We start from the raw sequence: 23,121 nt of genomic DNA on the forward strand, positions 1-23,121 counted from the left end.
CATACTCATCACAAAGATGGATTTTACAACACAGCCTCTGGCACTGACACGTCCCACAGCCCCCACGGCCGCCCAGCACCCAGGCTTACAGCGTCATCCCACGGGACCACGTGGACATCCTCGATGTTAACGAAAGGAAAGGCAGCCTTCCCATAAATCCACTTACTGAAACATTTACAGAAAGTGAACAAAAGGAATCCATCTGACAAACTCACCCTTTTTTCCTGCCTGTATGATTAATTATCTATGGGCACATTCAGACGTCCCCAGATGTTGAGCTCTTTTTTTTCCAGTAGCAGTTGCCTTTATATTCATGCGCCTCCTCACAAACAGCTGAACCTTTGGGATTTCAATGTCCACAAGGTTTCTGACAGGCTTTAGGGCCATGCAGACATTTATCTTGCAGGGGTTCTGGAATTCTATTCCTTTTTTCCCCTCAGGATACCGCAGTGAAATCCCCTGTGTTTGCAAATTTTGAAGTAGGACGTGAAATAAAAGTCCAGGTTCAAGCTCATAAAAGCCGTAGTGGTTTTAGGCATTACAAAGAACTGCACAGGTCAGTAAAACCGAAAGGTATTGAAGCCTTCTCAAAACAGGAAGGATACCTTTCTGCTCTGTTAAGCATTAAAGAACAAATACAGTGAGTGCTCTCGAAGCCTCTTGTAGAGGAATACCGTGTTATTTTGCACAAAATAAAATGGAAGAGGATGAACTGCTGTGCTTGATTTCTCTGGATATGGTAACATCTGACAGCGGGTGACAAGAGGCACTGAAACCATTCGGTATCCCTGTGGGATCCCACCTCTCCGCTCTCCTCTCCATTACACACCATGCATATGACTAAATACTCTTCAGTTTTAAGCATCTGAGTTTTTCAAGCTTTTCAAGTCCTGTTTTAAGCTTATTTTTAAGGCAAACTTCAGTTTTAGATACAGTTCGAGTCTAAGTTTTGCTAAATCTTACCTTAATCTCAATACTTTTTTTTTTTTAAATTCTTATTTTAGCGTTTGATTTTAGAAACAATGATCTGTATTTGCAAAGCTTCAACCACACGCTCCCAGCTGTACAAAAACAGCCCCAGCCATAAAGAGCCTGTGGTTGCGGGTAGGAGAGGACAGCCAAAAAACACACGGAGAATCTGATGAAGTTACAGATCTCATGGAAGGCATTTGAACAGATAAGCAGAAATGCAGAGAAAGCAGGATGACTTTCCAGTTGTAACGGGCACTGCATCACAGCGTTGGCCAGGCTCGGAGTCAGAGGAGGAGGTTTTTTTTTTTTCAAACCGTAACAGAATTTGCATCACGCAAAAACAGCTCTGTAACACCGCAGCGTAGGGATGCCAGTCCTTGTAAGGACTAAACTTTGTGATTTCAGGGGTCTAGAGGAACACTGCCCTGGGTACCCCAAAGCACATATATCCCCCAGATATTTGAGCAGCCCTAGGTGTGCAGATCAGCTGGAAGAAAGCCAGCCACCAGCGGACTTTGGCACTGCAACGCCATCGACAGACATACACATGGTGGGGTAACCTACATTAAAACGTCTTACAAGCACTCCTCAGATCCTCCCTCTTCAGACAAACAACCCATAAGCTGCAAAAGAGTTTAAGGAAACCCACGGATTACACTAACCATTCAGCTGGACCCATTTGGATGTGATCGGTGCTTGCTGGCACCATGGGCAGTCCTGCCACTGACGTGAATGGGATGAGTGAGGATCGAGGAGCGCTGCACCTCGGGGCCCTGACCTCTCCTATGGGGCCACAACACAAAAATAAAAGCAAGCTTCCAAAACCGTAACCTCAGTCAGCAAGGCACCGCATCCTCACGGGCACTCCCACACGCTACGGTTTTACAAAACGTTAATTTATGAAGTGCTTAGAAATATCAGGATTGGGTTTCGGGCCCCCAAGTGCTCCTGGTGTAAACTACACGAGATAAACAGAGGCAGGAGGAAACAGCAAGTGTGGGGCAGGCGGAAAGGCAAGCTGGCCACATGCAGATGAATTCCTGCTGGAGCCCTGAATTTCATGCAAAGAACTAAAACACCAACATATTTTACAGGTTTATTGTTCTCCCCTGGTGTCAAGGAAATCACTAAACCAGTGAAATGTCCTTTTCTTACGAGTGGTATGTGACATTACCATGCTGTGCTACCCATCAGTCTCCACTTTTTTGTTACAAGATAATTACAATTTGAAAGAAGGACTTTCTTGTTTGGGTTTGGGGTTCGTTCTTTTTTTTTTTTTTTTTTTTAAATCTGTAGTAAAAAAGTCTGAAAATGGGAAGAAACAACGTTAATTTTACTTAACATTGTCTTGTCTAGTATTTTTGCTGGGTATCTTCCTGCAAAGTTCAGATCTGCAATAACCCACTCTCACCTGGTGGTGTTGGGTGAAACCCTAGGTTGTTTGCACACTTAGTCCCGTTAGCTTCATTCACACTGAAGGGATACCAGAAATCACTATCCATAAAATGACCAACATTTCTAACTGATGTATTAATGCCCTCTAACGTGCAAACTGACAACAAAAAAAAAAATGAGGGCAAAACCTACATTCGGTTTAGGCAGGAGAAATAAACCAATAACCCAGTTCTTCAACTGTGCACGGGGAGAAATTTGTATAAATAGAGCAGCTGCAACTGCAGTGACTAAAATAAACCTTAAGACAGGAGATGAATGTATACGCTTCCGGGCATTATATTACCAAAAGCAGAACGACATTCCCCGTAGATATACCAATGCATAATTTTACGTATCTGGTCAAAAATAGGAGGGTGGAGGAATTAGGCAAGTAACCCATCCAAAGGTTCCTTTGCGAGCACAGAGGTAAGTGAAACCACCCGCAAAAGCCATTGACTGCGGAAAGGAGAAGAGGTGAGGAAATGAGAAACCTCTCCTCAAAGGTGTGGCAGTACGGAAGTTCGCAGCGCACGGCAGTCAGTACTACCGCAGCTGAGTAGGAAAGCGGTGAGCTTAAAAAAATACCCCAGATATTTGTGTACAATCATTTGAATTCATGTAACTTGCTGAAGATTATGTTTTGTCACTAAATTGATTGCTTATTAAAAATAAATCCCTCGCGCAGCACTTCCACAGGTGATGCTGCTTCCCAGCTGCATCCTGTCTGCAAACAAAACCATATGCTGCCACTCAATTACAAATACGGAGGAGTTTCTCTTGGCTGCGAGCGATGGAAAGGAGGTTTAAACGCATTTTGTGTCAGCCTGGCTCTGCTGTCCCTCACCTCCGAAGGACCAGAGGCAGCCCTGCAAGTCACCCTCTGGAAAACCAGGTGGATGCAGTTGCCTTTAACAGCACAAAAAAGAAATGAAACTTCCTGATGACCTCCTCCCCAGCAAAAGATTGAAAAAGAACTACAAAATCAGCCCATTTTTAATTATTATTATTATTTTTTTTTAAGTTTTGAATGCTGTTGGAGAGCTCAGCACTGTGGCCTTCGCATGCACCAGCCCAACAAACAGAAGCCCAAGAGTTGCTACAGCAACAGCTTAATAACTGCGTGCAGAGCTCGCTGGAACGAAAGCTAACAGAGCGTCACTGATTTAATTGACTGATGATTTAATAAAACGCTCTGGATATAGATTAACTCGCTTTGCTTAATGTAGCTCGGCTTCCTGGTGGCAGGAACGGACCCGTGCTGTTAATGGGCTGAAGCCTGGTCTGGACCATGGGGCTGTGGTTTCGGGTCACCCACCTCCCAGCAACGTGATTTCCTGCTCCCCAGTTTTTCCAGTTATCCACCTCCAAATAATGAAGCTCCATACAAAGCTAAGGAGGCTGTACAGACATAATTAGATGTCCACACACACACACATATATATATCAATCAGCTCAAGCTTTTTCAATGCTATTCCCACTCCCTTCAGTCAACCCTTTCTTGCTCCAGGGATGAACACCTGGCCAAAAAATTGGGGTTTCAGGACTACATGTCTTCTTTTGCACCACTGATATCTCACAATTGTCAAAAATCATTGAATGGGTTACCGAATTCCTACCCAAACCCTGGAAGCAGATCAAGGAGCGTGGGGTATAACAAAGCAGCAGCATCCCCCGTGCCCAGCAGAGGAAGGCAGCAATCTCTCCCAGATGCACATCTGGATTCTTCACTGCCATCACTAGACAGAAAACCCCCACAAAACTCAAATCACTGTGGTTATCACCCTACAATCCATATGCTCAATTTCAAATAAATGAAGATACTGTAGAAGCTGAAACAATAGAGTAAAAGGATTATTAGCTAGCTCTAATTATACAAACTGATCTCATCCTCTTGTCATAAGCCTCTTTCCTGTGTCCGGAATCTATTTGTGCACCATAAAGACCAGCCTTTTGTAAACGTACAAGGGTCATCAGCTCAGGGCGATTAATTTCACATTTTACAATACACACATGCTGTCAAACAATTCACTTGTAATAAGATACAACCCTGTCTTCACCTGTCAATTTTTACTTTAAAATACCACTAAAGGCAAACAATAATTAAGATACCGATTCCTAAAATCCAAGCAGCATTTAAAAAGTAGCTACCGTATTGCTGTAATAAAATAAAAAAACACAGGCCCCATCTTCAGCTCAAGTAGCTACATCCTAATAAAGTTAAGACCTAACAGTTGACTTGAATTAAAGTGCAGCATGTACGCAAAAGCACACGTATGTTTATACTCAAATTAAGTCCTACAACAGGTTCTGGGGCAGCTGTTTCACGTAGGCATGAAACATTTAGCTCAGGCTCAAATATTAACCGCCAGAAATCCTCAGCAGACCTTTTCGATGCCTCTTCAAATGAGTAAAACCCAGTTGATACCTTTTAATACACTCCGTGGCTTGAATACACGTTTCGGGAGTAAATTCTAAGGAAGTCCTCAAAGATAAACCCCGTTCGTAAGAGCTATTACTGACTTTGGGTTTAGCTCCTTGAAAAGCCCCAGTTTTCAAAGGAAAAGCAAATCCAGTATTGTCTGCAGAAATGGGGTCCAGCCCCAGGCGTGCCAAGCCGGGCAGCCGAAACAGAGAAGAAGACAGACTGCAGTTGGTTACCTCTGGAAATGGAGACGTGCTTTACAGCACCTACAGTGCCTCCAGCTGCACAGTGCCAGGCAAAAAGCGATGGGAAGGGAAGAGCAGGATTTGGGGAGGATTTTACGCAAGGGCATAAAATGGATGAGCCTGATGGACAGCTGTCACTAGCACCGAAATGCCTGCAGCGGGAGAGCCTTTAGCCATCGATTCCCAAACTCCTGACTATAGGATGTGGCCTTACACTAACTTTCTCCACCTTATTGTCCTCCAGACTCTCAGTGCTGTGCTATTTTAAGAACTGCACTGAGCAATGATCATTTCTATATTACCCTGTATGGTTTGTAGCAAGGAAAAACAAAAAACGAGTGCTAGAGATGAGCGATAAGACCTCCTCCTCTGTGCTCTGCAAGGCACGGCACTGGTACTGCGCTCCCAAAAACGCAGGCCTGGAGTGGAAAACAATTCACAAGGCCCAAAGCAGCATGCACATTTTTATGATGACAAATAAGAAGCATTTCCTAGCATGTGCAAAGCAGGTCATTAGCCAGTACATATTTAATAACCTTAAATGCCAAAGCCACAGGTAGAGTTGGAAAAACTGACATCAAGAGCAAGATCCAAGAGATGCCTCTACTCTCGTTTTGGTCAGAGTTTCAGTACCCAATGTTTTGCTGCATTTTACCTTTCTGAGGAATACATGACTCGCTTTTCCATCTAGGCTCCCTTTTCAAATGCTCCAGCTCTCTACATCGCAGATGTACTCAGGATGTGTGTGCTTGGTCCTTTTTACCAAAAGAAGCCTCACCAGAAACTCCAGGTTTCCTACTTGAGCCCCTGTGATCACCCCATTCCATGCTATACAGCACAAAAATGTCTGCCCCTGCCAGATTAAGAACCGTTTCTTCTTAAGTACTCTTTTTCTTTCAGCTAATGCAATTATAAGAACATCCTCCTCTAACGAATACTTTATTTAGGTAGCTGCAGAATACAGTTGTTTTTCTGGAGCATCCAATCTGAGGCATGAATGTCACGAAAAATGCACATCATCCATCAACTCCTAGCAAGTGCTACCCACTCAAAAACAGATTCTACCCAATTTCACCACCTCACCTGGGTTCGAGCGTTTCTGCAACTAGCCCACAAGCAATAAAGCAAGCTTTGCAAACTGTCCAGCTTCGCACCTGAAACCATTTCTTCCGGCAGCCTTTACAAAGCAGTCTTTCAGGCTGGCCCCTGAGGAGCTGAACGGGTTAAGCGCCCACAGGTCCCAGCCGCACCAGTAAATCATTTATTGCCCCAGCTCAGGGACAAGCAGCTATGCAGAACCGAGAGCCCACGCTGTGCAGCTGTTCGCCAGCCAGGCAGCTCCACGCAATTATGTTATAAGGCAGGATTAAATTCGGGGAGTGGAAATACATCCCTTTATTGCCGGTTTGCTTTTTGGCTTTCGGTTCTTGTTGTTTGTTGTTTTTTCCCCCCCTCTTCAAGTTATGCCTATTTTAAATATTACAGAGTTCATTAATGAGAAGTTCATTAAGCACTAACCACTGTATGAATGAAATGAAGAGACGATCATTACAAGCACAATTATGGAAATACTTGACCAGCAGGCAAATTAAAAAGAAAAAAAAAAAAAGGAAAGGCTACGAGGAATAAGGAAAGCCACTCCTAAACTCAAGCACGGCTTTTTCCAGGTCCTTCGGAGGAGGCACACCCAAAAGCAGCCGCGATGCAGAGGCTGTTCCCAGGAGGCCAGGTGAGCAGCGCCCGCTGCCTGCACCCAGGGACCGCCGCTGCTGGGCACGGCAGAAATCAGCCCTGGGATGGGCCTGGAACCTTCCCCTGCAGCAAACGCTGCTCATCCCAAGCTCCTGTGCTCCAGAAATGAACAATGAGCTAAGAGACTAATGGCAAATCAAGCCACAAGTTGCTTCTCGTGTGCAGCAACCGGCGTAGTGTATTCCTCCTCTAACCATGCCACCCCAGCACTTTCAGCTAGCGAGCAGCTGAGCTGATGATGGACTCAGGGACCAGGCCTCCGCCGGCCACGTCCTCAAAGGAATTATTTCCAAGCAAAGTACGTTTCATTCATAACTTTGCCAAAGACTTATTTTTTTCTTTTCTTGAGATCAGAAAATAGGTTTGACTCCCCTGCCGAACCCACTGAAAAAAGCAAACCAAAATAATCACAAAAAAAAAAACTTGTCCCCCTAGGGTAATGGCAGTTTATGGTTAATCCACTCAGCTGCTGCAAGAGCTCAGCAACGCCAAACGACTCGGACCCAGCGCTGCTAAACATGCTGCTTTCAAAGCCCCAGTCTTCTCGGGCTCTACCACGGAAAACGTGAGATGCTGCAGAAGGTAAACAGGTTAGACCCAGCAGGAGACAACGCAGAGGAGAAAACTCGCATGCAGTGCTTTTCCTCCCTCCTTTCCTCCCTCAGCAGAGCCCAAGCACCCATTTCCAAAGAAGACTCTCGCAGTTTCTTTGCTTCAGGCTAGCAGCTTTTGCCAATTCAAGGCTTTTTGGAGAGCATGGGTGTAACTGCATGAGTCAGAGCAGCTCCTGACAGTCCTGCAGTAACCGTGCGTTAGCTTTTAGGTCAGATCCATGCCCTGATCTGGTTCACCGCACCGAGAAGTGCTCGGAACTGAAAAACAAGCCCTGGGCACCCAGAGCGCCGCAGGAGAGAGTGCAGGGCAGGGGGCATAGCACCAGCAAGGAGCCATCCTCCCGAGGAAGCCAGCCCTGTGGAGCTGAGCTCCCATCCGGACCAGCTCCCAGGGAAATCCTTGGGCTGTGAATGCTGTAACCGCCTGTCCGCCCTCAGGACATGCACTCAGTGCCTTGAAATAACAGGGAAGAGCAGCTGGTGCCCTAAGCAGTAAGTGCGATTTTATACCACGGCGTAGGCTTGACGGAACGGGCGAGACCACGCAGAACCGCTGCAAGTTCACTTCTGAGAGCATAATTCTTCAGGAATGCCTTTAGTACTATTCATACTATTCTTTTATATTTATTTATTTCTAGGTTGTGGTTTTGGTGGTTTTTTTGCTTCTTCTGAAAAAAAAAATTATTTTATGGCAAAATAATTTGTCGAGCAACCCCTCTTGCTAGCAAGCAGGTAAGCTAGGCAAACCCATTCTCCGAAACACCTCGCCTCAATGCTCACTCATACCCGAGAGAGCTGCCAAAACATTTGTCCTTACTTGAACTGCATGAAGCAGTACCGTCACTCCAAGATGTCCTTCAGGGCCTTCCCCCAGCGAGCACAAGGCAGGACACGAGGTTCAGCTCCTGCAAAAGAGGAAGGAGGAGTCAGTGGGGTCTGGCAAGGTGCGGGGAGCGGTGAGGCTGCTGGGGAGCCTGGTTTGAGCACCCACGCCAGCCATGTAACACCTAGGCTGATGGGGATGGAAGCCACAGAATCATTTGGGTTGGAAAAGACCTCTGTCATCAAGTCTGACCGTTAACCTAACACTGCCAAGTCTACCACTAAACCATGTCCCTAAGCACCACATCCAGGCATCTTTTGAATACCTCCAGGGATGGTGATTCAACCACTTCCCTGTTCCAGTGCCTCACAACCCTTTCAGCCAAGAAATTTTTCCTAATATCCAACCTAAACCTCCCCTGGTGCAACTTGAGGCCATTTCCTCATCCTATCACTTGTTGCTTGGGAGAAGAGCCCGATCCCCACCCTGATACAACCTCCTCTGAGGCAGTGGTAGAGTGCGATAAGGCCTCCCCCGAGCCTCCTTCTCTCCAGGTTAAACAACCCCAGCTCCCTCAGCTGCTCCTCGTAAGACTTGTTCTCCAGGCCCTTCAACAGCCTCGTTGCCCTGCTCTGGGCACCTTCCAGCACCTCGATGTCCTTCTCGTAGTGAGGGACCCCAAACTGAACACAGTACTCGAGGTGCGGCCTAACCAGAGCTGAGTACAGAGGGACAATCACCTCCCTGGTCCTGCTGGCCACACTATTCCTGATACAAGCCAGGATGCTGTCGGCCTTCTTGGCCCTCCGGGCACACTGCTGGCCTATGTTCAGCCGGCTGTTGACCAGTTTTCCCGAGGGCCCTTCCCTCCGGGCAGCTTTCCAGTCACTCTGCCCCCAGCCTGTAGCGCTGCATGGGGTTGTCGTGCCCAGAGTGCAGGATCCGGCTCTTGGCCTTGTTGAACCTCATCCAGAACCTGCCAATCTCTGCCTTGTGGCCCTAATACAGGAGGCACCCATAACACAGGAAGCACGGTCTTCCAACAGCAGCCCCACGCAGTGACCTGGCCCCAGACTTCTGAGGGCTCATAGCATGGTGGCCACTGGCCCACCACTCTGATAAATAAACCCCAGTGTGGATGCCTTAGCCCTCCTACACCCATCTTAACCCCTCCAGGGCAAACTTCAAACTATTTGTGAACCCCCTTTATCACAAGGCATTTTAGAACAGGCAAAAGCACCAAATGCAGGCGATGGCTGGCAGACAAATGGCAGATGAAGCCCAAAATCAAGCAACAAGCCTCTGCCAAACCCTTACGGGCTGCCTACACTTTTCCACAGGCAGATTTCCTGCTTGAGGCAAAGCCTTCCCCTTGCTCCAGCCCCAGGGCTGAGCCAGGTCTACGGAGCACACCTGGAAAGAGCAGTCAGAGTGGATTGAACGGCAAGAGGAGCAAAAGCACAGGTTGTGATTTTGTTTATTAAACACTGTGTGGGAGATTGCATTATCTAAATCAAAGCCATCGGGGCACCTCAGGCCATCGTTTGGTTACCACACCGGGAAGGTTTGCGGATAGGCACCCATCACCCCAACGCAAGCGCGACGCACCGCCTGCTCCTGTTCGACCAGACGGAGGAGACGCTGCCCCGGCGCTGCCCGGTTGGGAAAGCATCTGTAATCAGGGAATCTCGCAGCCTGATCCAACCTGCCGAGTTCAAAGCGCAATTACAAGCACATCAGGAACAATGGCAGAGCTAGTTACTGGCTGGGGAATCAATTGTGTTCGGTGAATTGGCTGGGGAAGGTACAACACTGGGAGATGATGCATTGCAAAACAAGCCTCGTTCATTCATCCATCGCAAGTACTGTATAACCTGAACGCTGCAGTGTCGTTGGACACCTGTGCTTTGAGAGCTGGTACTGAAACTTTTATGTCTTCTGCTGGCAGGCTCCTGCTGGGGAACGGGGAGAGCATTTGGTGAGGCGCTGCAGGGCACTGCGTGCATAAAAGGCGTTTTACCACAAATATACACTTCAGCACAGAGCATTTCAAATTGGAAAAAGAACAAAGTGTACCCTCTTGTTCGTCTTAAAGCATCGACGAAAAGAAAGAAAAAGGAGCCCGTGACTGTGCAACAATTTCTTAATTCTGGTGTCACACATTTCTAAATTATATTTCAGTGGCAAACTACTGCAACAGCAAGAACTACCTGAACTCTTCAATCCCAGGCACGGGAAGCAAACCTTCTTTGGATTCATTAACCTGTAAAAAACACCCTCAGAGTCACAAGCCAACAGCCTGGAACTTCCCTCCAGCATTCTTGCAGTGTTACTTGCAGGACCGCATGTTAAAGCACGGTTACGGTTTGATAAAGCAATGATTAACTACGTTAAGTAAGCAACATTAACCCAAGGCTCCTGCTAGGGAGCCCATGTTGATCTGAGAGGTTGGTGATCAACACCTCTCTCCAAGGCACACACTACAACAACACAGTGGTTTCACTCGTTTGGGAGACCAACAGCTTGGCTTTCGATACCATACAGCACTCGGGCAGAGAAAGGAGGGTTTATTGCTACTCCTGTGAGCTGGCAAGCAACACGGGCATAGATAATGCTGGTAAAGTACACAGTGAGTCTGCTGTGAATCACTGCGGGCTTTTCATCATATCCATTAAGGAATGAGGGTGTGTATACGGAGACGCACATGCAAAACTCACTGAGATGTTTGTGACTTGGAAAGTATTCGCAAGTGGAGAAAATCAGCTGGTTTCCCAATAAAAAAGCAGCAACACCGACCGTAAAATTCTTACAGGTGGTTGTTGTTTGTTTGCTTTTATTCTGGAGGATTTTTTAGATTAGTACAGAGAGAAGCAAAGAATATTGAGAAGTCTCATGATACACTTTCAGTTGCGTATGTAAACTGTATAATCAGTAAAGCTGTCCAAATCAAATAATTCATTCCTTAAAGGTTTCTCCTCCCCACGGAAATGCTATGGGATAACTCCAGCATGTGTAAGCACGCTTTTAAAAAGAAAAGGTAACTCCTGTGGAAATGGGCAATTACATATGTAATTTTTTTTTCAATAAAAACGCTCTTTTCCCCAAAAAAGAGTCTGTTAGCTTAGAGGTGATGTGCGTCCTTACAGGCAGAGGAGTCAAGCATCAGCAGATGCTCTCTGCACATTTCTAAATGAACCGAACGACCACGACTGCAAACAGTGAGGGCCGGAGTTAGCCTGTGTTTAAATCACACTTCGGAGCAATCAGCCGGGAAGGGAGAGGGCGGAAAAGGGCAGAGCAAAGGTGGGCAGCAGCAGCCAGCAAGGCCCTCGTGAAGGCAGGTGCTCGGCAGGAACCAAAGCATCCAGACCTCAGGGGCAGTTGCTCACAGCTGGTTCTCTGCAGAGCCCAGCCAAGCGAGCAGAGAACGCCCTCCCTGCCAAAACACAGCCGTCACAGAGGAAACCACTTCCCAGCTGGTTTTTTTTTCTTTTTTCCCTGAACACAAATCTATTTTCTCATTCTGAGAAGCATTACTTGTTTTCTTCTCTGCACACTGATAGTTTTGACACGTAGAACGAGTTATCTCACCATCTGTTTGTAATTGCAATAATGAAGCTTTCAACAAACCCAAAAAACAGCACCAAGAACAGGGCACTAATGGCCTAGGAGATGAACTGCTCATTATTTTGGATTATTTGATACAGCTGGAACCTTTGGATAGCCAAGACACCCAAACACGGCCAATCCTGCAGCTAAGACACCCAAACAAACCTCTGGAGTATTTCCGAGTTTTGGCTGTTGCGTGTTACAAAACCTCCTCGCAATTTCGTATCAACTGATGTCAAGGAAAGCCCTGCTTCCCCTCCTCAGCTCCCGGCTGCTGGATGCACATCTGCATGCTGCTGCTATCTTGCTGCTTTTAATACACAGCCTATACTTACCCATCGTGATGTTCTCATTGCAGGACGTCCTCTTCCTGCCTCTGCTGAGCCTCCCAGGAAAAACTGACTCACAAGACCTTTTTGGAAGTTTATCCCATGCTCTGAACCAGGCTTCCTAATTATTTAGGGAAGGGAGGCTGGACATTTCCCACAGTCACATGCTATGGAGCCACCTTGGGAGCAGCAGCTTCTTCTCTTGCTCTACCGCAAGGGAAAGCCAGGCGAGTCCCACCGAAGCCGGAGAAGAGCAGCACAACTCGGTGGGACGTAGCAATTCGCCATGGCTATGGACACATATTGGCAACATAAATGGGAAAATAAGAATTCCTTTGCCTAAAATCTGCTTTACAGATGTACAGGCAATGCGGATTCGCTAACCACTGCCTCACACTAAATTTCTACCAGCACAGCAGAGGGCAGAACGCTGCTCATCACATTTACCACCCACACCCCAGGTTCCTCCAAAATTAAACAGTGGATATGTTTTGCTTAGAGGGGAGTATCCAACATGGCACGCTGCATGAAGAAAAGCTCAGAATTTTAAAGTAAGACAAGTTTTCTTTCCCACCTCTTGGAATTAATGGATTCTAGTTAATGGCTCGATGTTACTGTTTGCTGTGCACTGCATGCAGTGGCGTGACATATAGATATGTTTTATTTTCTTTCATATACACTGGGTTTTAGCCTTAAACTCCTTCAAAAGCACTTCCTTGAACCTAATGATAAGGGTGGGAACATACATATTGCAGGCACATACCGGTACCTAGCGGCCACTGACACATCAGTATAGCCGTTCTGCTCCTGCTGGCGGTGCAAGACACCAAGCGCAAGCACCGGTCTCTGCCTGCTGTCGCGGCCCTGGCCAAGAGCAAGGTCCCAGCACAGAGCCCCCAAGGCAGCAGCATCCCTTCGCCAGGCTGTCTGCAGACCCCACAGGTAAATGCCGGGAGGGGACACCCAGGCTCAGAAAATGAAGCGAACCACCCAGGTGTCACCTCTCCACCCACGTGCCCGCACGTAACGCCACCCAGCATCCATGTCCCCATGCAGGTGGCTTGTCCCCTGCCCGCAGAGGAGCTCCTTGAGGTGCCAGGCTGCCCGGGTCTGCCAGGCATCACAGGATTACGCTGTTTCACTGCTCAAAACAACATGTCACCGGAGCTGCGTAGCACCTAATTATATAAATGAGATCTGTATAATGTTCCTAAACCAATAATGAAAGAGAAGGTCCAGTGATGCAACAAAAATCTGCAACCCGGCGCTCAGATTACAGGCGGGTTGCACAACAGCTCGAGCAATTACGCAGTGAGGCAGCTCCTCGGACTCGTATCGGGGATCACGTTTTCCCGGAGACACCACCTGGCTCCGGCCATGTGAGACGCACCCACATCCCCGCATCAGCAAGGAAGGGGTGAACGGGGAGCACTCCGTTTAGCAGCAGTGCCATCCGCAGCAGAGCACAAGAGATGCTCCAAAGCAAACAGCCATCCCTTTTCCCCATTTCCCTTTGCCAAATTCACATTCAAACTCGATAGAAACATCCAAAGCCTGTCCAAGAGCAGCGCTCGCCCCGTCCAGCGCCAGGTCACGTTACGGAGCGGGCGCCGCTTCCAGCATACCCCCGGCAGCGCCTGCTGCTTCTACAACCATGGTGACTTCTGGTCCCAGCTGCAGCCCCCTTTCAGAAAGCATCATCAGCACCGGGTCTACAGAGGGAGATCGCCCAAAAACTGCGACAATGAATGCAGCAATTTAGCCCTGTGATGAGCACTCACAGCACGAGCACTTTATGTGGAAGAGAATGCACGTACCCTGAGATTTCCAAGCGTTGTCTTTTTTTTTTTTTTCCTTTTTGTGAATAGGTTCAAATACTTCCAGATAATATTGATCTCTGTTCGTAGCATTGGTACGGCGTAACCGAGAAATCATTTGGCTTGAAGTTTTCTTCTCTGCTATACTGAGCTTTTATGTCAATAAACACGGTACTGAACCGCAGTTCGGCGGCATAATTTTTGTTCTTTCTGTAAAGTGGTCAGGTGAAAAACCCTGTACCAGTATCAGGGCTGAGAGGCATTATTTGGGCTTTCAAATGCGGTTAAGTGCCGTGGTCAATGCAGGTATTGAATACTGAGGGACTCCAGAACTCACTTCCACCTCTCGCCCACCATCCCTCCTCTGCTCCCTGCCGTCAGGAGGGCACTCGGCGGCCGCTGCGGGCTCCGTGGCTGCCAGCCGCGGGGCTGGCGATGAATGGGGCTCTGTGCGACAGCAGGCAGGGCCCGCATGCCTCGCTTCAGAGATCACTGAGGGCTCTGAATGAAGCCTCTGGGCTCACCCCGTGCCAAAGGGCCCGCAGCTTGTTTCTGGGTGCGCTGGCACACGCTGTGCTCCTGGCCAGCCAAGCCCCGGGGAAGCAGCCCGGGCAAGCGGGCGCTGCACAAATATCACCAAGTATGAAGCAGCAAAGCTGGGAGAATTACACGGCATTTGTACTCTGCTTCTTTATGTACAGGACCGTTTCTCCAACAGCATAACTTATCGCAGGGCACTGCTACAAGCCTTTTTCAACAGCAGCAGATCAGGCACTTCACATCATCGGGTGGCTGAAAACTAACAGTGTGCTGCCATGGAGTGCCTTTTCAGGGGGCTGTCTGATTTGCTTTCATGTAGCTCAACTTTTTTTTTCCCCCTTCTCCAACAAAAAGACCATTTTCATTCGGTTGCTTTTGTTTTTTTCCTCCCTCTCAGGATGCAGAGCCTTGCAACAATATCTTTAAAGAGCCAGGTCACGGTAACACGGCACAGAAAAGCTGTGTTTTTCCAAGCAGAAAAGCAAGGGCCGTTAATAAATTGCATGAGCACATCACAGAGAATTTGCCTGACAACCAAACAGCCCAGTGCTTCAGTAATTCATGGGGAGGAAGTCCAAGCTTTTGCAACCCGCAAAAAGATTTCCAAAACAAGCCTGCAAGCATCCATATAACCTGTGTCCAGAACACTGACATCAAATGTTGCCCCAAACCTGCCACTGCCCGCACTCATGCCGCGAGATTGGATGCTGGCTGTGCCTGCACACAACTCCCCTGGGTTTCCCACGGGGGATGGAGCAGCCAGAGCGTGACCTGCTCCTTATTTCCCTGCAGAACACACTCCTCCCCTTTATCAATGGTGAGTTGCAACCAGTTACAACACTGGCACCACCATGACTTCACCGGCATCCTGAAAAAAGCAAACACAAAAATAAATGACGGTAAGGCTGCGGGCAGTTGCCAAACCCTGCTGCGGGCACACGGGCAGTTACGCAGCTCTGCTGACATCTCCCCATACCTTCCTTGGCAGACTCGCTCATCTCTCCTCCTAACCATCCCCTGCAGCAAGGCATCCTTGGTTAAAGCAATGACGGCAGGTTTTGCTCAACAGACTGCTCCCCCCGCCCCTTGAAGGACGGCAAAGTATCTCATCGATCAGCGCAGTGCAGGAAAAACAAAGAGTTACAGCTGACTGTAATTGCCGATACACACCCTTTGGCCACTGCACCTGTACCTGCCTGCTTGTGCAACAGCCTGGGCGTCAACAGCACCAGCAGGCACTACCCGAGCACGAACACAGGAACGCAGCAAAGGCACTGCCCACATTTCCACGTGCTCACGGGGTTTCCGACGTGTATCTGCCCATCTGCACCTGTGTCTGTGGTGATTCACCCGCTGCAAGCGCAGCCCCGAATCATTTGGATCTCCCCTTTCCCATATTCCTGCAATTGATGCTAATCTGTTCGCACGTTGCCTGCCTTCCCCGGGACTTGTCATGATCCTGCACAACAGTAAACAGGGTTACCTTGAACAAAGCCAAACAAAAAAAACCCACCAACGATATTTAACTGGCCTTCCTGAGCTGAGAGGGACTTGTCAATGGTATGCACTGCCTCTTCAGTAGAGCACACTTATCAGGACCAGGAAAGATACTGCTCCTTGTGCTGTTTCAGCTGACCATAGCCAGCTTGTGGCAGCACATTTGATTACCATCTGACCCAGGACTTGTTTTTTTGCTAGGAATAGGGAAAAAGGGACAAAGCAGCACACGGAGATAATGGCTACAGGGAGCCGAATACAGTTCTAAAGTCCATCTGGCCAACAGCCCATATCACAGGCACAGGCTGTCCTCGTAAACAGGCTGCAGGAGTCATCCCAGACCCACCCTGGGGCAGTCCTGCACATGCAGGAATTACCCCCACACACACACCACCACGCACACACACAGCAATGGTGCCACAGCAAGGCCACGGCGTGCGGAAAGCACCGTGGCTGCCGGGCACACGCGTGCTCCTTGCACGGGGCACGCACGGATGCTCGGCAGCGTGACTTACCAGAAAGCTTTAGGGCCACAGATTTAATTATCCTCTGCCTGCTGCTCCAAGAGCATACACCCCCTATTCAGAACCAGAAAGGAATTGGTGAGCTTAGCAGCAAAAGTAGTACGCAATAAACTGCCATTTCTTGGGAAGGGTACCTGTCCCTAACCATAACCAGACAAACCGGCAGCCAGTCAGCGTCTAAACCACTCGTCTATTTTTAGGACACCACTTTGCTTGGTACCTTGTTATTTTTTTCTGAAGGAAAATGTTTTAAGGCAGGGACCATGCCATGGTATTTAATATTTTTCTTACCTTGGGTCAAATACCTTTACTCTCCGTGTTTTTCATTTGTTGATGCTTGAGTTATCTTTTCCAAGATAATGACTTCACTTTTGTTTCTTTTTTCCCCTCCAGGTGCCCTGCCCTGAACAACAGCAGACTTAAAAGTAGGTATTACTCCGCAGATAACATCTATTGCTAAACACCACTTTTCTGATCTATACTTACGAAGCGCTCCAAGATATGCTCAATTAAAATGCTCACCGTGATGTCTAAGGGCACATGCGCTTTTTCCATAGCACAGTTAGGACTAGGAAGGTAGATTCACGGCATGGAGAACTGCGACACACAGATGTCAACCCACCTTTTGTGTGCCCTGCACACAAACAATAAGTAATAATATGCTTCAGATATATAGCAAAGTACTGGTACTTCTGCAAACAACAGAAAACAAAGGTACTAGAACTTAATGCCTGTCCAGAAATCTAAACAAAAAATGAGTTTAGATTTTAAGTAAGCATTCTGACAATCGCCACGTCTTCTTGATCCATCTAACCCACTTCTTAATGTTAGTAAATGCTCATCATGCTGTTTCCCCACAAAGAGAAAAATGCAAGGGGTACACAGAATAAGCAGTTAGCACTAGAGGTTGCTAGAGATCACAGATAACTGATCACATCATAGCAAGTGTTAGTGTCACAGGTAAAGACAGTCTGCTTCATGAAGAATTATACCCTCACACAAGCTTTTAAAATGCCTGCTTTAGAAGGCAAATAAATCTTACAGCTCTTAGAGTGCCCATGAAAGGCTTAACGCTTAGTGGTGCCTAAGGAAAGCCTGGTGGGCTGAAGGACCCGAGGGCTCTCCCCACGGGCAGCAGGGAAGGGCTTTTCATTTACATCTAAGGTCTTGCTGGTGACGCAAAAGTAACAGATCTCCTGAGAACTTCAGGTGGAGGAAGGACAAGCAGCAGAAGCCGATTAGCTCCCAAGCAACAGAGATCTCTTCGTGCAAATGTCCTGAGTGGCAAAGGGCTAGCAGGTATGCATGTGATTAAGAAAGAATGAAAAGGGTGGTGGCAGACAGGGAAAGAGAAAAAACAAGTTGTTTCCCAGAGTTTCTACAAGATTAACATCTACCTACTGACTACGCTTTTCCTTTGGTATGTTAGGCTGAGAGGCTGTTTCTGTTTTGGGCCTCTTCTGAGACAATGTTAGGGTCAGAAGAAATTATTAGGATCATTTAAGTTCAATTGCTTCTGTCACAGGCTGACAAATTTCACCCATATTTTCCACTCAAGCCATAACTTCAGGATTAGCCCTGTCTGTAAAAGCTCACAGGAGAGATTCAAAGTTGGAGGCGAAGCCCAGTAACCCCGAAGAACTTGTGTTCAGCAACTTTGCCAAGCAAGAGCTTGGAGTCCAGCTGTTTTCCTCTGCAAGTTCCACCTTCCAGCTGCCAGAGCATCGGGAGAGGAAAGGAGCAAAGTGCTATGGCTGGAAACAAAAGCTCAACACGGAGATACGGCAAGAGATCGAATCTCATTTTGCTGCCAGAAAACGGCTGCTCGTGAATGCACTCATCTAGCGCCTTCCAAGCATCACCAGAAAATTAGGGTTGGACTTTCCTTTTTCATCCTCAAGGCTACAGAACAAAGTTGTGAGCCACCCAGGACTAAAAGCTTCCTCCACACCTTTGAAACTTGAATCTACTTTCTCTGACCTGATTTTTGAAAAACCTAACTCTCTGCTGGGAGTAAAACACAGGTTCGTGATTTGTAGCTTGCATGCTCCACCTCTGAAGCTCCTCTGCTGGCCCCAACCATTCCTTAAGCAACCGAGGAAATTAAATACAAAACATTGAACAACAGGGAGGGTCAGAGTTGAACCAACAAAGACAAGGAAATTGCAAGTTAAGCCTCCTGTTCTGCCCTTGATTCACCTTGCTGTGTTCAGCTGCTGCTCTGTTCCCAAATTCCTCCTCTCTCCTGCCACCACAGCAGGGTCTATGCACAGCAGAAATTCGGACATTAGGCCTTGACGTAAAATCCTGAGAAGTTTAACTGGTTTGGAACTTTACAAAGCCAGCCATATTTAACAACTTCTGATACAGACGGTCTTATCCCCAAAAGGTCAGAGTAAAGGGACTCATCCAACCCCACTGTCCCGGCCCCGCTCACCACCACCAAAGAGGGGGGCCCATTCCCATCCCAACCTCCACAAGAAGGCCTCAAGCAAAGCCCACCCACTGCCAAATGGCATTTTCCTAGAGACTGAGGGCACCGGGGCAGGGAAGATTCCCATCACCCAGTTCTACCCCTCTAAAAAACTGGGCACAGGCTAAGCTGGGCCTAAAGCCCAGCCGGGGAGATTTTAGGGCAGGGGAAGCATGCATGGGGGGGCCTGTTCCCTCACTGCTTGAGGGGAGGCTCTGGAGAGCTTGGATAGCGTTCGCCTGGGTTTTTAGCTGGCTGACATCAAAGGAGCTGAATCTCCTCGTCCCACAGTAATCGCTAATCAGTTGCTAAGAAGTAAGCACTCGAGGCCGCTGGAGAGCCAAGGCCTCGATGCCTTCCCCATTGCTCAGCAAAGCGTGCACTGCTTTCAAAATAAGCAGGTCACCGAGGTCGGTGGCAATACCGTCCCGCTGATATTAAACCGGGGATGGAGCTCGCTGCTGGATTAGAAGGGCCAGTGCTCAGCCCCCTGCAAGATTATCTCAAGAAAAGGAGAAGGAAGAGTCCAAGAGTAACACAATCTGCTCCTTTAACACCTATGGAAAACCTGTTTTTTCTTCTTTTTGTTTGAATAGAAGGTACCTGTGTGCACACACAAGTGTGCTTATGTTGCCTTAGAGCAGATTCAACTACATGCCAGTGCTTCCTTAAAGAGTTTAGGATCAACTTTGATAAGAAAGCCAAAGTTTTATTGAACATATTTACTAAACGTAAGAAATCCAAACAGTTGCAGTTCACACGGATGAAAGATCAGAAGTTTCATAAATCAAAATGTTATTAAAATACACTAAAAAAATGTGTAATGCAAAAGGATATGCAGAAAAAAATACTGTCTTGAAGGCTATTATTTTCACAGACACTGACACTACTGGAAATAATTGGAGGAAGAACTGGGGATTTTTGTTTGTTTGTTTTGCAGGGTATCTTACAAACATTCAATGACATAATGCAGTCACAGGCTCTTGAGCAAGACCATATAAACTATACCTATGTTGGCTGTTATTTACTCAACATTTTAAATCCTGTCACATAAATATCCACCAGGCAGTGAAAGACACTGGTCCTCATGACAGCTACAGGTTAGAAATCAACAGACAACTTAAAAGCAGTAAGAGTAGAAAACTGCAGCACCCTGAAAAGATTTATGAAAGCAATCTTTAGTCTTTTTCATCACCCAAACTCCCATTACAAGCTTGTCTGTTTTTTAATTCCTGTTAAGGCTCCTACAGCAGGACAAGCCTCACGTCCCACTATCTTACACACAGAAGAATAAAGAGGGAGTGATATTTATCTTCCCGTGAAAAAAAAGATTACAACCTGAAGTGTGAAAAAGCAGCAGCACCGGTAAACTGGCATTTTCCCTAATTAAAACAAAAAGCAATGTTTAAAATAGCCTCCAAGATGATGAATTTTCTTCAGTGATAGTATATACTATTTACAGTCATAGTCTGTATTTGCTGCGTTTATGGATTAAAGAAGTTTCATAAAACTGTACAGAAAGGCACTTCAAAACCTGTACATGGAGAACGTGTATATATTGCACAAGAGGGAGAGGATGGGCTACATATCAAGAGCTCTTATGAATTCAGGAAACACTAAAAGCATCTTTTATCCTCACTGTCCCAGGGGAAGGATCCAACACTGCACATTTTTTCCAGTTAAGCAGTCGTGTCCTTTCTCAAAGCCTACAAGCTTGTCTTCTGACCAGAAGCAGCTGATTGCTACCATGGGGCTTCTCCGGAACGTTTTAAAGAAGTGCCAAACTACCAGCCCACCAAATGACTTAAAAATACAATTCCAAACATTGCTCCATTTCTGTCTTTTAAAACAACAAATCTTCTCACGGCACTTTAAAACTAAAACCCCGAGAAGCTGAAAGCTTAAGAGACGAGACTACCATTCGGGGGACTGAAGATGTGGAAGACGTGCTGGTAAACTGCTCTGGGAAACATCTGCATTACGCAGGGAATGCGAGCCACTTGGAGAATCCAGCCGGGTCCCTGCTTTGCATTTCCTTTCTCAGCTGAATGTACCATTTGCCAAAACTATGCATTTCTCGACGCTTTCCAACCGTAATTCAAATCCTCTCTTTTACTGCTAGACTTATTTTCCCAGAAAGATCCCCCAATCCAGTCCCTGCAGATAGATCTTCCATCGCCAAATCAGAGACGTACTTTACTATTACTACTATTTCCACAAGCATCCAGGGTGCTAACAAGCAGCATATGCGCAGGGATGAGGAGAAGGAGGAAGTGCGATAAAAATTTTTCCCTTGCTATGAAAGTCATCTCGAGCTTCCCACGAGTCTGATTCCGCGCACACTTGCGGTAAGGCAGGTTGTGTTACTCTCTTGTCCAATGGTTGCTATTACTGGACCTGGCAAGGCAGCATGTGACACTGAAAAATGCAGCTGCATTTTTGGCTTGGAAGCCTCTAACAAGCCTGTGAGGCGTGAGCCAAAAGGCCCACATAAAAGCAACGGGGAAGAATGCAGATTCATTCTTCTTTTTATTGTAAGCATGTGTGGCTTTACTGCACAGTCCCGATGCACTTAGGCACAGCAAAACGGGGAGGAAAAAGGACAGTTCCCCCAAACAGAAGTCCTTTAGAGTTATGAGAAGGGAGAAGTCCCTTCTGTCAGGTAACTCAGGCTCTATCCACCCCAATGACCCAGGTCAGGTACATACGGGGCAGACGCCCTCAGACCACAGAGCACCTGAGCCATGCCTCTGAGCTACATGTCACTACAAGACTTGGGGTAACGTCTTTTAGTTCACAGGATTCCTCCCTAAAAGCCTGGACACCCTCACCTGGGGTGAGGAGGCTGAGCTCTCCGGCCACGCCATCTGGCACTAGCAGTGAAGTCTGCAGTGCAACAATCCTTGTGCCTCGAATTTCTCCATTAAAATATGTCATTGCGCCCTATTTGTTGCTCTTACCTCTCAAAACTGATCAAACGTTTCAACCTATGGTTTAAATGAAGCCAAACCAAACACTCCTCCTCCTTACCCTGCTTACAACTGGGATGGCAAGCAATGGGCAGAAGGGAGTGAGAGAGCAATCTGGGCTGTGCTCTGAAGAAAATGTCCCAGGACTCCTCGTTATGGGTAGCTCGGGGACACTGGAGGCGAGCAGCTGTCCCCACAGCACGTCGCGCTGCCCGCCTGCGAGCAGCCCGGCACCGAGCCAGCTCGGCAGCAAAAGGCTGGAGGAGGGCATTGGAAGGGGAAAACGGGGCATCAAGCATTGCCCTTCAGTGCCGACGGGCAGCATGAGCCCAGCTTCATTTCCATCCTCAGGGGATGTTTGGTACTGGATGGAGCATGAGAGGAGCTAAAACAGAAGTAGGCACATGAAGCATCACACAACTGATAGCAGGGCACCTGCCAAAGCACTTGCTCTGCTCTGTCCGTCTGCTGCATCAGTATAGCTCACCTGGGGAAAGAGATCCCTTAGTCCTTTCTTCTCCCCTAAAATAAAGCTGAAAAGCCAGCACCTTGTGTTTCTTCCCTTTTGGAAGGCTCCCATCAGCGAGCCATCTCTCACATCCAACTTCTCTCCCCTTAAAAACTAGCTTTGATCACGCTGGCCACGTGAACTTTCTCCACATCAGCAACCATGACAATTAACTTCTGCGACAGGCTCATGCCTTTCCCCTCAGGTACGCCGTGTTCCCGGGGATGTGCTGCTGGTACAAGGCAACACAAAGCAGAGGTGCAGGCAGCGGTGCCGTGGACTGGAAGCAAAGCACCCTCAGGCGGACAGGAAACACCTACCAATTTCTGACAGAGGATTTTCCAGCCCCTTCTAAGCCAGAGCAGCAGGAGGGAAGAATGCTGAATATAACCCCGAGCATTCTCGGGGCAACAAGAGGAACAAGAGCAACAAGAGGAAACTTTCTCAGACGAACGTCACCAGAGGCATCATGGCTCAAATGGAAGGGGTGAGCAGTCTGGGGGACTTCTAACAGCACAGCGAAAGGTGCTCAACATATTCAAAGAGGATGTTCAAATACAAAAATGCAGGTATGCCCCAAAGCAGATATGATC

At 47.5% G+C, this 23,121-nt stretch overlaps 1 protein-coding gene across 8 annotated transcripts in view; it reads right to left on the reverse strand.

Annotated features, from left to right (window-relative positions):
• AKAP13 (A-kinase anchoring protein 13) overlaps nucleotides 1–23,121 on the reverse strand; it is a 216,860-nt gene that overhangs the window by 161,052 nt on the left and 32,687 nt on the right. For all 8 annotated transcript variants that reach the window (XM_080607070.1, XM_080607073.1, XM_080607076.1 and 5 more), the window contains exon 3: nucleotides 8,257–8,344. The gene's annotated coding sequence lies outside the window, so the exon portion shown is untranslated. The remainder of the gene's footprint in view (nucleotides 1–8,256; nucleotides 8,345–23,121) is intronic.

This window comes from Anser brachyrhynchus (genome assembly GCF_964034855.1).
Source record: "Anser brachyrhynchus genome assembly, chromosome: 11".
Lineage (NCBI taxonomy): Eukaryota > Metazoa > Chordata > Aves > Anseriformes > Anatidae > Anser > Anser brachyrhynchus.